The sequence below is a fragment of the Mirounga leonina genome, unplaced genomic scaffold (genome assembly GCF_011800145.1).
Source record: "Mirounga leonina isolate KUSES-001 unplaced genomic scaffold, KU_Mleo_1.0 Mir_151, whole genome shotgun sequence".
NCBI classification, from domain to species: domain Eukaryota; kingdom Metazoa; phylum Chordata; class Mammalia; order Carnivora; family Phocidae; genus Mirounga; species Mirounga leonina.
The window spans coordinates 80,912,101-80,925,981 of NW_023270377.1; positions in this window are offsets into that span (position 1 = coordinate 80,912,101).

Sequence of the window (13,881 nt, forward strand, 5' to 3'; positions counted from 1 at the left end):
TCCAGTAAGGACTGAATACGGTTTCTTCCACATTATAGGTAGATCATGAATCCTATAGAAATGGTAGAATTGTGACCTTATTACAGCAATGCATTTAGATTTTATTGGTGGAAAGAATGTAGTCTAATGATATTTCACTAGTATCGAACTTTGTTAAAGAAGGACATGTACTAAAGATTGGATTTTAAAACACTAACAAAAAAGTGTTAAGGAAAAAATTATGGAATAACTTGTAAAATGTTCAATGATCATGAGAACAAAAATTTGGATCTCATTTTAGACTTGATTAGATTTAAAAGCACAGTAAACTAAAGAAAGATAGTTGTTTTTGTTTTTTTCTCTCTCCTTGGGGACTGCATGGGGGAAATTAAATTCCAAGAATCATGAGTGCAGGGCCAGAGTGTATATTTGCTTGGTTTTGTATTCCCAGTGCTTAACACAGATGTAAGAACATATTAGGCTCTCAATAATATTTGTTGAATAAATTAATCAATAAATGAAACATGTTAATCTGACTGTGGTTTTCTTATTCGTGGGTTGATAAGCAAAAAAGTCAGTTTCTACTGAAAGTTAGCTGTAATAACTTTCGTAATTTCACTCACAACCTTGGTTGTCCAATCTTATTTATTCCTCGAAGACTTATTATTTGGAAATATGAATTCTCCTGGCATAGGTTTCTACTACAATGAATTCCTTTTGACTCTAGCTGCCTGGTGTTGAAGTTTCAAAGTTATTTCAAGCGCTTCTCCAGCAGTTTGTCCACAGAACTACTGTAGCAGTTTTCACACATAATTTCATTTATGAAAAGCTCTTATCAAAAGCAATTTCCCTTTCATGAAATTGTACATACGTGGCTTGCTTTTGTATGCTTTTCCCCAATCAGGAGAATCTTCCTTTGATTAGATGCACACCTGTTGGGGATAGATTGAAGAAGAGGGAGTAAGGAGTTGGGAATTCAAAAAAGAGACAAAAGAGATAAAGCAGGTGGCAGAGCAGGAGAGATATTTTTAAAATGCAGCTTTGGGAGAAATTAAGGTGGCCAAGGTAAAGTTAGAACTTCATCCCATTGGCTGGAAGGAAGAGAGATGTATGTCTTCTAGTGTGGAACTGTCATGAGCAGGCCTAAAGTTCTGTTAGTGGGTAGTATGAAGGCTTAAGAGGTACCTATTTGGTATGCCTAGTTGCTTGAATAAAAGTTGCCTAGGGCTTTTTCAGTCAAGTTACTGTATGTATTTGGGGTCACCATGTGACCCGGGAGGCAAGGTTCAACAGGTTATTCACCTACCCAGAAAAGCATGTAATGTGGAATACAAAATGTATAGGGCAAGGAGAGGTATATTATCTGCTACAAAGCAGAAAATATATATACAGGTATGTTGTTGAAGATGCTGGAAAGAGATTTTAGTACGCTATCTTCATTGTTTGGCTTTCAAGAATGAAAAAGCCTATTTATACTAACTTTCATAGCTTCATTCAACCTTGGTGGCCCAAACTTACTTTTCCTTTAGAGGCTTATTTATTTTTTTATTTTTTTGAAATGTGAATTCTGCTAGCACAGGGATTTTTGGAGCCTAATCCTTTTATTGGAAAGGAAAAATAGATGTTTATATAGCAATGTAAAAATTGCATGAGCCACAGAGATGCAAAAATATTACTTTATCTTTCCATAACTAGACTTAATTTTAATCTTGAGCCCCCTTTTCAGTCTAAGCAGAAAACTTCATTTAGTAACTTATAGTTTTAGTTGTTTCTCAGTGATTTCAAATTTAAATCCAGTCAAATTTAAGATTTCACTCCTCTGATTCTACCTGGGGCTGATGTTAAGCATAAATGTGTGCCAGGATGCAGCACTTTTGAAAGAGGCATCCTTCTCTCCATACTGATTTGCCCTGTGCTGACTTCAATTCAGATGGACAATAGTCCTGTCACAGGCGTTGGTTGTCTGCATGTCTAGAATTTGGGAATCCTCCAAACTGTTGTTTCGGGAGGCAGCACCGTCCCCCTTTCAGACTCAAATTGCATGATCTACATTGTAGCAACTTACTCTCCAGGTGACCCCCAGAATCTTCCCTGTTGGTTTTATATTACATTCGGGAAATTCTTTGCCATGAGAAAATATTTCATAGCCCCTGATTCCTACTGGTCCCTTCAGTACTTCTATGAGACTGAAGAAATTCCATAGTGAATTCCTCCTCCCTCCCTCTTTCCTTCTAATATTTAATTCAGTGCCAGGTATTTGCTAGGCACTGGTAATAAAAGGTTCCTTCCCTGAAGAATATTACTTCCAGTAGAATTTGAGAATTTAACTTTCTAGTGGGATGTGAGAATCAAAATAATCTACCTCTCTCCCAACACACACAAAGCTTGGACACTGAAGACTAAAACTATTTTGCCCCACAGCATACTATCTCTAGTAACATAACTTCATTGTTTTATAAAACCCTTGCCAGGCTCATGGCTTTAACTCTTCAATGGAAAACTTCAATAGTTTGCACCCTCAAATTCTTTGAACTCCTCATCTCAGAACTCCTTGCCTTGTTTTGTGAACCTTACCCAATTCTAACCAATCCCCCATCTCGAACCCTACCTCCTAAATTAAAAGACTACCTTAAACCAAACTTTCAATTCTCAATAAATTCTGATCTCGCCTGAGACACTGCCAAAGCACTGTCCGGGTGGTATCTTCCCTTACGGGGTAAGCAACAAACTTAGCTTTGCCTCAACAAATCAACAGGCTATGTTGGTGGTATTCAGGGAGCCAGCACTTGACAATGGTATCATCATAACTCAGTAGCAAGCCTTGCTTCTAAGAGAAGGTATATTTAGTACATATAATTAGCTCTAATTGCTGTGAAAGATTATTTTAAATGTATGTTTATGCATGATCCGAAGTCAGGCCTTTCATTGCTACTTCATGATATGGTTTGAATACCCAAACCAAATACCATTGACTATTTCTTTTTTTTTTTTTTTTTAAGATTTTATTTATTTATTTGACAGAGAGAGACACAGTGAGAGAGGGACACAAGCAGGGGGAGGGTCAGAGGGAGAAGCAGGCTTCTCGCCGAGCAGGGAGCCTGATGTGGGGCTCAATCCCAGGACCCTGGGATCATGACCTGAGCCGAAGGCAGACGCTTAACGACTGAGCCACCCAGGCGCCCCTACCATTGGACTATTTCTTAATGAACATTAAAAATGTGATCTTTGTTTAAAAAAAAAGTGGTTTTTGTTAATCACCATGTTAAGATTTAATGCAAGTTCTACTCATGCCTCAGGTATTGAGTTTAGGCCCTCTTGATAATACCAGATGCTGAGTGTTCCTCACCTGTCCTGGACCCGTGCTACATTCAGTCTCCTGCTATGTGATTAGGTTCCTAACATCTGACACAGGAGACATTATTTTTATTCCTTTTTTAATTTTGACTAAGGTTTGTTCCTTCTATCTCCTGACCTACCCAGGTGTTATGGTCTGAATGTATCCCCTCAAAATGTATATGTTAAAACTTCAGCTCCCGAGGGAGTTGATGGACTTAAGAGGAGGGGCCTTTGGAAGGTAACCAGTGTCTTTATTAAGGAAGCTCAGACTGCTTGTGAGAAGTCTGACCTGGAAGAAGGCCCTCACCTGACTATGCTAACAGTCTGATCTCAGACCTCTAACCTCCAGACCCGTGAGAAATACATTTCTGTGGCTTATAGGTCACCTAGTCTTTGTATTTTGTTATTGCAGCCTGAATGGACTAAGAAGTGAACTGAGCTAAATAATAAATGTAGTCCCTAAAATTCCTTTGTTAAGTGCATGTAAGATCTCCTTTGGCCAGGGTTTTTAGTTGTAGGCAACAGAATCTGACCTAGCAAGTTTCCTTGGAAAAGGATTTATGACAGTTCACAGAATTATTGGGAGAGCTAAAAGTACAGACTCTAGGCTGAGCTTCTGGGAACAATGCCCAGAACCACACTGAAAACTGGCTCACTAAAGAAGTTGTTGTTGCCATTGGCCTTAGAACCTAATGCCTTTGCCATGATCAGGAAGATGTTGCTTGCATTGGGCAAGTGTTCCCACTGCTGCTAGCTTTAGACGAATCAAACACCCCCTGCCGGTATGCTGTTTGAGATTGGTTTTCAAAGTGTGGTCCCTGGCAGAGCATCGGCATCACCTGGTAACTTGTTAGAAATGCACATTCTCAGACTCCACCCCAGACCTATTGACTCAAATGTTGTGGGGGTAAGACCTGATGATTTGTGTTTCTTTTTTTTTTTTTTTTTTAAAGATTTTATTTATTTATTTGACAGAGAGATAGCACAAGTAGGCAGAGAGGCAGGCAGAGGGAGAGGGAGAAGCAGACTCTCCACCGAGCAGGGAGCCCAACGTGGGGCTCGATCCCAGGACCCTGGGATCATGACCTGAGCCAAAGGCAGCCGCTTAACCGACTGAGCCACCCAGGTGCCCCTGATTTGTGTTTCTGATGCAACCTAAAGTTTGAAATCTGCTGTATATTGTTTACTTCATTACTCTAAATCTTATGCATATACAGGTATATCTGCTTGGCAGAACATAGGTCATGGGAGAACCTCTACCCCAAAAGGAAAGTAAAGGAGTCTATAGCAGTACTTCTCAAAATTCAAAGTATATATGAATCACTTATCGTCTTGTCAAAATGCAGATTCAGACTTAGTAGGTCTGGTGGTCATTGCCAACAAGATCACATATGGTGCCAATACAGCTCCATGGACCACAATTTGAGTAGAAAAAGTTTGTCTTACAGAAATATATATTAGAAAGGAGGTCAAGGGGATTGTAAGTAATCTAATGTGCAGTATCTATTATTCCCCCTCTCTTTTAATAAAAACTCATAACTTCCAAAATTTGCAAGAGAAAGAGATTCTCCTCATGGGGAGGAGTCTGCAGAATCTTCATACATTTTCCTTTACTTTCCTTTACTTGCATTAGCCCACCATCTCCTTTCTTGGAAAACTTTGGAGTGTCTGGGTATTATAGTCTAGGAAAGAAGTTAGATTTTCCTTAAAGCCTAAGTTAAGCCAGATTCAGTAAGCAGCTCCTTAACTTTTTCTCTGAATATCTTTTGTCTTCTAAGACTACTTCTCAGTCAGAAATAAGCTCTATAAACTCAGCTGCATGCCCTCACCAAGGCTCTTCTTGCTACTGCCACTGTTGATTGCCTCCCTACCAAGATAGCCTAAAGTTGAGCCCTGATATGATACAATTGTGGAGGATTCATCTGGCTACCTAGTAGCCTTTCCCTCATGGCCAGATCAGTGCTTTCTTTTCATAGGAACATTCTCAAATTTCGGGAACAGTTTTGCCTTTCCTGCCTGGGGAAATTTGGCCAGCATTACCATTTGTTGATTTACATTTCTGCCTTATCATGATATTCCATCAAAGATACCTCCAATCAGAAAACATATTTTACAGCAAAGAAAGCATGACTGGTCTCATGATGTGCCCATCACCCAAAATGATGGCTGTATTTTCTGGTGGAAGCTTTATCTGCCACCTGACTTTTCATGTTTCTGAATCCTCACACAGACAAAAAGGAATCCTTATTCTGGCCTGGTTGAGGTAGATACAGCAATTACCAGGGGTAAATGGGGTTGCTGCTACACGATTAGTATAAAGAGAACTATATTTGGAACCCAGATGACTCACTAGGGAATCTCTTACTATGTTTTCTTGCTCAGTAGTCCTGGTCAATGGAGAGCCATAAAAACCTAATAAAGAGATCACTAAGGATTCATATTCTTCCAGGAATAATGATTTGGGTCATCTCACTATCTAAAGAACTCCATCTAACTGGGGTTCTGACAGGGTATAAGTGGATAGTGACAGCTATAGTTACTAACATAGACCTTGTGACCAGCTTTGGAAGAGACTGTAGCTACTCACTTTATGTTAATTAATTGCCTCTTTACCGCTCCCCCCCCCCTTCTTTTCTCCTTCCTTCCTACCTTTTATGGAAAAAAGACCTGGCTATGGCTCATGATTTAGGTTTCAGATTTTAGAATATGGCCATGATAAGTAGCTGATGGGATTTTGCTGGGGAGACTAACCTCTTGTCTGGACAAAGGATTGTAATTTGGCTTATGTTACTAAGTGGGTTTATGATAAGAGTATCAATGATGTGATTGGTGTTTAGACTATCTATACTATTTTTCACCACAAATACAATATTTCTAATAGTATATATTTTTCTCTTGGGTATCACAATTAAAATTATGAGAATTTATTTTTTAATTGAGAACAAAATGGCTTCTAAGTAAGTTCAAGGATTTACATGTACCTGCTTTAAAGTGAATAAATAATGAGTAAATGAAAATGGATAAACAGATGTTGGCACTTTGACAAGAACAAGTATTGTGGCCTGAGCAATGTGGAAGAATGAAAACATCAAACTTGTCAGTGACAATCTTTTAGGGCGAACTCCACAGAGGATATTTCATTCAGCTCACTTATCCACTCACTTTTATTTATTGTTATGGTTAGTAAATGTAGTTTATGAGCCCCTGTGTGCCAGGCATTATTTCAGGTACTGGGCATACATCAGTCAACAGAACAAATATAGTCCTCCTTTCACTTAGTGTCTAGTCAGGAGAGACTCCTTTAGGCTTAAACCAATATTTCCTATGCTACCCCTATTTTGTCTGAACCTCAGTTTGATTGATTATGGCTTTTGCTGAGATTTACAGAAACAGAGGCTAACAATTCTTTTGTTATCATGAGAAAGAAAAGAGAAATAAGAGTTTTAGTTTAACCTTGATTCTAAGAAGTAACTATATACACTTGATTTGCAAAGAATTGGTGAGCTAATGAAAAAACTGAGATGGATAGGATGTTGTGGTTTTTAAGTAAATGGAAGTACTAATATTTTTATCAAGTTAATATGGGCTTATTGAAGAGGACTTATATCAGACATAAAGAGATCATAAAAGAAAGATATATTCAAAAAATGAATGGGATTTTTATCCTAGAGTTACATATGAACTGAATGAATTTTGAACAGGAGATTTAAAAAAAAAATTGACATTGATTTAGATATAGAATATAATGATATAAAAGAGTCAGTTACACTGAAATATGATTTATTCTTTACTATTATTGATATTCCTACCTTTAGGTGGAAGAGCCTAATTTCCCCCACTTTGAGTGTAGATTGAATTTAGCGAGTTACATCCAATAAAGTAGAAGTGATGGTGCACAACTTCTGAAACTTGATCATAAAAGGTATTGAGCCTTTCCCTTTGCCTTTTTTCTTGATCTTCTGCTCTGGGGAATGCTAGCTGCCATATGGTGAGAACACTTAAGCAGCTCTATAAGAGGTTCATGTATCAAGGTATGGAGGCCTCCTATCAACAATCTGCATTAAACTGAGGCCTCCAGGCAAAAATCATAAATTAAGTCAGCTTAGAAATGGATCATTTAGCCTCAGTCAAGCCTTCAGATGATTGCAGCCCCACCTGATATCTTGATGCAACCTCATGAGAGCCCCTGAGCCAGAACCAATTAGCTAAGATGTTTCTGGAATTTCTGACACACAGAAACTGTGACAATGTATCTTTGTTGTTTCAAGCTGCTAAATTTGGGGATAATTTGTGACCCATCAACAGGTAATCAAACAGAGAGAAATACACATCTCTGGGCTTATAATTGCACAGTATGAATGCCTACATACACGTCAGAGCAGTTTCAAGACATAATCCGCAAGACTTGGGGTCTCAACCTTAGGATAAAAGCAAAGCTTTGGGGCTGACCATTACTGTGTATATGGCAAGGTAGAAGGACACAGGTGTGAGGCAGTTCAGTTACCATGAGGGAACAAGAAGGGGAAGATCTCGGTTGGTAAAAGCTAAAGAAAAAATTCTCTATCCTAGTAAAGCAAATGGCAATTGAGAATTTATATACACAAAAATGTGGATCTAGGGTTAAATCTTATTATCCTATAGTTTGAAATGTGGGTCTTTGCAAGAGTCAATTTTATTGTGCTTGGTCAGCAAGGGAAAGGAGAAAAAAAGAATAAGCAGGAGTTAATCTAGTATTGGAGGAATAGCTGACTGCTTTATCAATGTATCTATGGCCTGGACCATCATCCTAATAGCCAGAAGGCTCATCTTATCCCCAGCTTTTACACTGTCTTGCCATGAGATGGTACCAATGCATAGTTATTGGAAAAGTAAATTAATAAAGGGGAATGAAGAAATAGAGGGAAGAAGGATGGGGAAAGAGGAGTTAGTGTAAGAAAATCAAAGGAAGAAGGAAAATGGATGAAAGAAGTGTAGGAAAAGAGAACAAGAAGAAGAGAGATAGGAAGAAAGGGGAAATGGGAAGGGGAGAAGAAAAAAGAGAAGAAAGAGGTGGTTATCTCTACCACAGCATCTGGAGCATGAGTGTGGGGAGACTGGGGCAGGGAACTCATGTTCACAGGTCTCAGAGTACCTGTGAGAGACCCAACTCAATGAGTTACATCGGGCTCCCACTTTTTCAGCTGATGGCAGTCACCACAACCCCTTCACTCCATTGTTGGGACACTTTGTTTTGTTTTTTTTTACAGAGTGCCTGATACTTTCTATGACTTTGACTTTAAGCAAAGAATCTCTCTCTCTCTCACACACACACACACACACATACACAAATATACACACAAATCACATCTGTATGATTTATAACTTTGAGACATTTTTTCATGATTCTAACAAAGGAGCCACCGCTGCTGACTCCTTTCTGTCTTTCTCTCTTTTTCTCAAGTAGGGGAGAGGGGCACAAGTAGGGGAGAAGGGCAGAGGGAGAGGGAGAAGCAGGCTCCCCACTGAGCAGGGAGCTTGACAAGAGGCTTGAACCCAGGACCCTGGGATCATGACCTGAGCCAAAGGCAGGCACTTAACGACTGAGCCACCCAGGTGCCCCAGTGCTAGCTTTTTTTTGATGTATTTCCAAAGCTCCATGATAATAGGAGTCACTCAAGGAGTTTAAAAAAAAATACAAATTTCTGGGCCTAAGATCCACCAAATCAGAATCATTCCTTCATAAGATTCCCAAAATACATTAGTCTTGTTTTTTTGCTGTCCATTGGAATTTCCCTGAAAAATATCTTGCTCCAAAATCTCAACTGGTTATCTCAGTCAAGACCAAGTGCCCCAATCCCAATCACTAATCAAAAGATGTACTCTGAGGCCAATGTTTCTCAAGCTATCTGGGGGGAAGGGCCAGTTTTTTTAACTTCCAAACTGTCACAATTTTTTAAATATAAAATACCATAAAATTGAATTAATAGAAAAAATAAAAAGACACGCATAACAAAACCTCTAAATTTTTATTTTACTAGGTTTGACAGAAATAAGATATTCTTTCAAATTGCTATAAAGGGTTCTGACTTCCTTACTCTGAATTTCTGTATTAATCTCATCGGGGATTGTGGCAGACAGCTCATTGGGGCTGCAGTGGAGGGCCTTCTTTGGGATTCTTATTGCTAGCTGAACAATTCTATTTCCCTTCCGCCTAGCAACAGTTACTACTTCAGTTTAATTTCTATGACAAAGTTTAAATGCTCCAAAAATCATGCATACAACTCTCAGGGACATGCACGGGAAGACCAAATGACTGTCCGCTGCTTATTGGTGGACTGCCATCAAGTCCCCTCCCTCTGGCTGACACTGGTTTCCTGTCCCCAAGCCAATCTGTAATCCGTTCCAAGAGTTCTTCCCCTAAGCTATGTTTTTGATCTTGTAAATCAATCCATGTGTCATGCAGTTGCATCACATGCTTCTCTGATATCCAGCTGTCCACTGCTTCACCCTGATCTATTCATTAGACAGTATGCTCAAAGGATTGAAGTCAATTAATATGGAAGGGCACATTGTTTCTCTAATGTTCCTCACTTGTGGGTTGGTGCTGGGAATTCTGCAAATTATCAATTAACACGCTTTCTCCTATTGCTTCAAGACATGATTTTCAATAAGTTTTCATGAACTTTGAAGTTCATAGGGCTAGGTCCTGTTTGTTTTCTTTTCTAAGTATCAGCAATATAGAATGTATTTATATTTTATTATTCAGACATGGATGTATTTCCTTCTCTTCTGTATTGAAGTTAGTGAAAGCTTATTTTAAAAACTCAAATTAGTTTTTGGAACACACTCAATACACAATAATATAGAAATAAGGTGAAGAAAGGAAAGGCACGTTGGTATAAGTCACCATTGAATGCATTGCCTGGATTTCAGGGATTATCTCTCTCCAGATCACTTTCACATTCCTTTTCCTCAAATCACCTGACCAGTGACTAATGATTCTATCCCAGTGACTGGCCAGATAGTCCTGAGTGTCTGGTCAGCATCTTAAATTTAGCACATACCAAATACACTTAATATTTTCGTCTCAAACAAAATATTGGCCAGTTTCTCAGGGCAAAATCTTGCTGTTATCTTTGAATTGACTCTCTCCCTATATAGCTAGCCATATAGAATTTATTTCTGCAAGGTGTCATCCGTCCTTTCATTCCTCTGCTACAGACCAGACTCTCACTATTTTTAATTAGAGAGTTGGATTAAATGATTTTTCTCTCCTTCCGCCACTCCTAGCATTAACTTAACACAACTACCAAATCAATTATTTTATTTTAAATCATATCAGTTTATTTTAAAGCACAGCTTGACCTTACTTAGTCCACATTACCAATGGAATACAACTCACATTCCTTAGCATGTGTTTAAGACTTCCCTATCCCTCTAAGTACTCTAAACTCCTGCAAACAGAACCAGGAGCTCTCAGAATATATATTTCATAGTGTTCCATCTATGTGTATTTATATTCATTTTTCTGGAGTGCCCCAATTCCCAAGTGTCATAGTTCTACCTATTGCTAATCCTTTACATTTTCCACCTCTCTCAAGAAATCTTCCCTGATTTCATCCATTCAAAAATAATCCCTCTGCCTCCCATAATACGTATTATTTCTTTTTTTAAGATAAATATGCCTTTCTTACATCATGTGGTAGATGATTTGCCAGCACTTCAGTTAAATATTTAAATTGAATTTTATTATTAGAGTATAGTTTTAGGAAACCATCACAACACTGTTTTTTTATTATTATTATTATTTTGATGTATAGGATTTTGGAGTTGACAGACCTGGAATCTAATTCTACCTCTACCAATTTTGATTTACATATTTGTATCTTCAATTTCCTCACCTGTAAAAAGGGCATAAGAATAGCCCTTCCAAAGGACTTTTTTGTGTGTGAGTCTCAAATGAAAATCTCTATCAAGTACTTAGAGAATTTCTCATATGTACCTAGTGCTCAGTGAATGTTGGCTATTGTTATACCACAATTGAGATAAAGGGAGGTTAATAATTACATAATTTGCATCCAAAACACATTTATTCCTAAAAAAATAAAGTGGTATAAGAAACATTACAGAATAGCAGTAACTATCTTATTGGGGTTATAATTCAAGAAAGATCTTGTTCTCTGTGCCTTTCTGTGGGTTCCCTTACAAACCTTGTTCAGCTTCCAAAGACAACTAAAGTATGTTCTCTGTGCTGTGAAGATTTATGATGTAACTGGAGGAGATTGCTTAATACACACATAACTATCATGGAGATTGCAATTCCAAAGAGGAATGGCCTTGAAGGATGTGAGTGACTTCAAGGAGTTAAAAAAAAATTAAGAACATGGCAAGACAGAGTGATAGGAAATATATTTTACTCTTTTGCTACTCACTTCTCAGATAAACTTAAAACTTCAAAGGTGAAGAAAGTAAGGGAATAAGCTACCCAGGAAAAGCCACTCTTAAGAATAGATGTGATCAAAGTTTAATTTCCACAATCAAAGAATCAAGGGAAGGAGTATTTTCCAATCATTTGTTCTGTAAGTTTTGCTGTATGGAGTAGTTATGGTGAGGCTAAGCATGGATAGTACAAATAGATAAAATGCAATAATGTATGCTCATCACCATTAATGAAAAGAGAATGAGTCAGTCATAACAAAGTATCAGTATCTTTTCCAATAATTGGAAAAACACATTATAAACATCTATAATAAAATTTCAGGTAAGGCTATGTGTCTTTCTTTCAGATATATTTATTACAAGGTCTGTGCATTTACTCTAACCAATAATAGATATAATAAAATGATCACAACATTAATTTGTATAGCTATGCTCCCTTTCCTCTTAAAGTGCGTTTAATATTTCATCCTCCTTCATTGACCCAATTTCTTTGAGAATAGAGTCTAAGGAGGCCTTTTTTATAAAGCTTATAGAGAAAGTAGGCACTTTTCTCTTTAAAATCATATAAAAAAATAGGACAAAGTACTTTGCCAGCATGGGATATTAACATAAAACACGTGGAAAGTGCTGCTGTCGCAAAATAGCTTAGACTTTTTTCCTTAGATCCAATTTATCACGGTGTTCTGAATTTGAGTATAACTTTTTTGGTAAAAATGACTCTTCACTCATCTATGCGAACAAATGGGACTTTAGGCATAGCATCATAAGAGGATTTCCTATGCTATGTTAAGACCCCAATATAGGGACATTCCATTGTGAATATAAATAACTCCAGTCCCTCTAAACTTGCCTCTCCATATGGTTTTGCTTAACAATGCAGCAGATGCCCTGGATAGAAACCACCTATTTAGCTATAGGCAGGCCGGCAAGCTTCTGTCACTGTGCTCTCACTGGTAGGTCACTGGACGTGAATGCCAACCAGGGCAATTCCCTTGGCAGTCAAACTTGCAGGCGACTTGCAGGCATAGGGATATTTTAAGGCTGCTCTACCTTAGAAGCCTGCCAGGTTTGTTGTTTTGTGCATGAGGCCATGTCAACTTTTTTCCAAGGTCTGATGCTTCAGAGAAATCTATTGGGATTAAAGCCAAAGAAAGGACTAGAAGAAAATACCATAGTCAACATTGATAATTTTTCCCACTAAAATATATATACATATATATTTTTTAATCAAATGAACATTAAGAATCTCTGAACCTGTGTTTTCAATGAAAGTCTCCCCAATTAACCCCACTCATCATGTGTTCACAGAGGCAAAGGAAATTGTTTCCTGAATGCAGGAACTTTATTATAAAAATTCTTAGGAGGCTGAGAGTTTTCTGAATTCAACAACAACAACGACAACAAAACAAATGAAAACTAAAATTTTGGTGAAAATCCCTGATGCTAGAAGCTGTTACTGAGTGACATTTACCTACTAAGCTATTACATAAGTGACATTTATTTGCTATAACCTGGACTGTGGGGGAAAAAAAAAAAAAAAAAAGGATGTTCCCTAAGCCCACTTCTTTTACTCAAGGCTTTTAGGTAGGCATCTACTCCCATTGATTATTTCTGATGATTGATTCCTGCTTCTTAACATGCTGCCAAACCATCTAATTTTGGTCAAGTCCTAGAAAACAGCTAAATTGGGTTAAAAATAAAGTTTTGTTTTTCTCTACGTTTCACATTCTTTTGATGATACCTTGCTTCTATCTGTAGATTACAAGTGAGACTATTTTACTGTCTAGTTTTCTCTATTGGATTTTATATTTTTTGAAAATGGAGAGTATATTTTTTTTAACTCTTGAAATGAATAAAACATATTGCCTCAACTTCTACTTGTCAGGTTATCCATACCAACCTTTCTTTTTCCATAGCCTGTGGTCACAGAATTGGGCTTTTCTCCTGGTCTCCCTCCATTCCCAGAAATTGGGATGATGATAAGAATACTCAAAGTCTACCTTGATCACTTGGACATGGCCTTCCTGCCATTCTATGAGGGCTCCCCAAGGGAGATCATACAAAGGAAGTAAGGGATCAAAGTATTGTTAGGTGTAGCTATGACATAATTAGAGAAAACGGAACTGTATTTTCAAGAGAATTATTTTT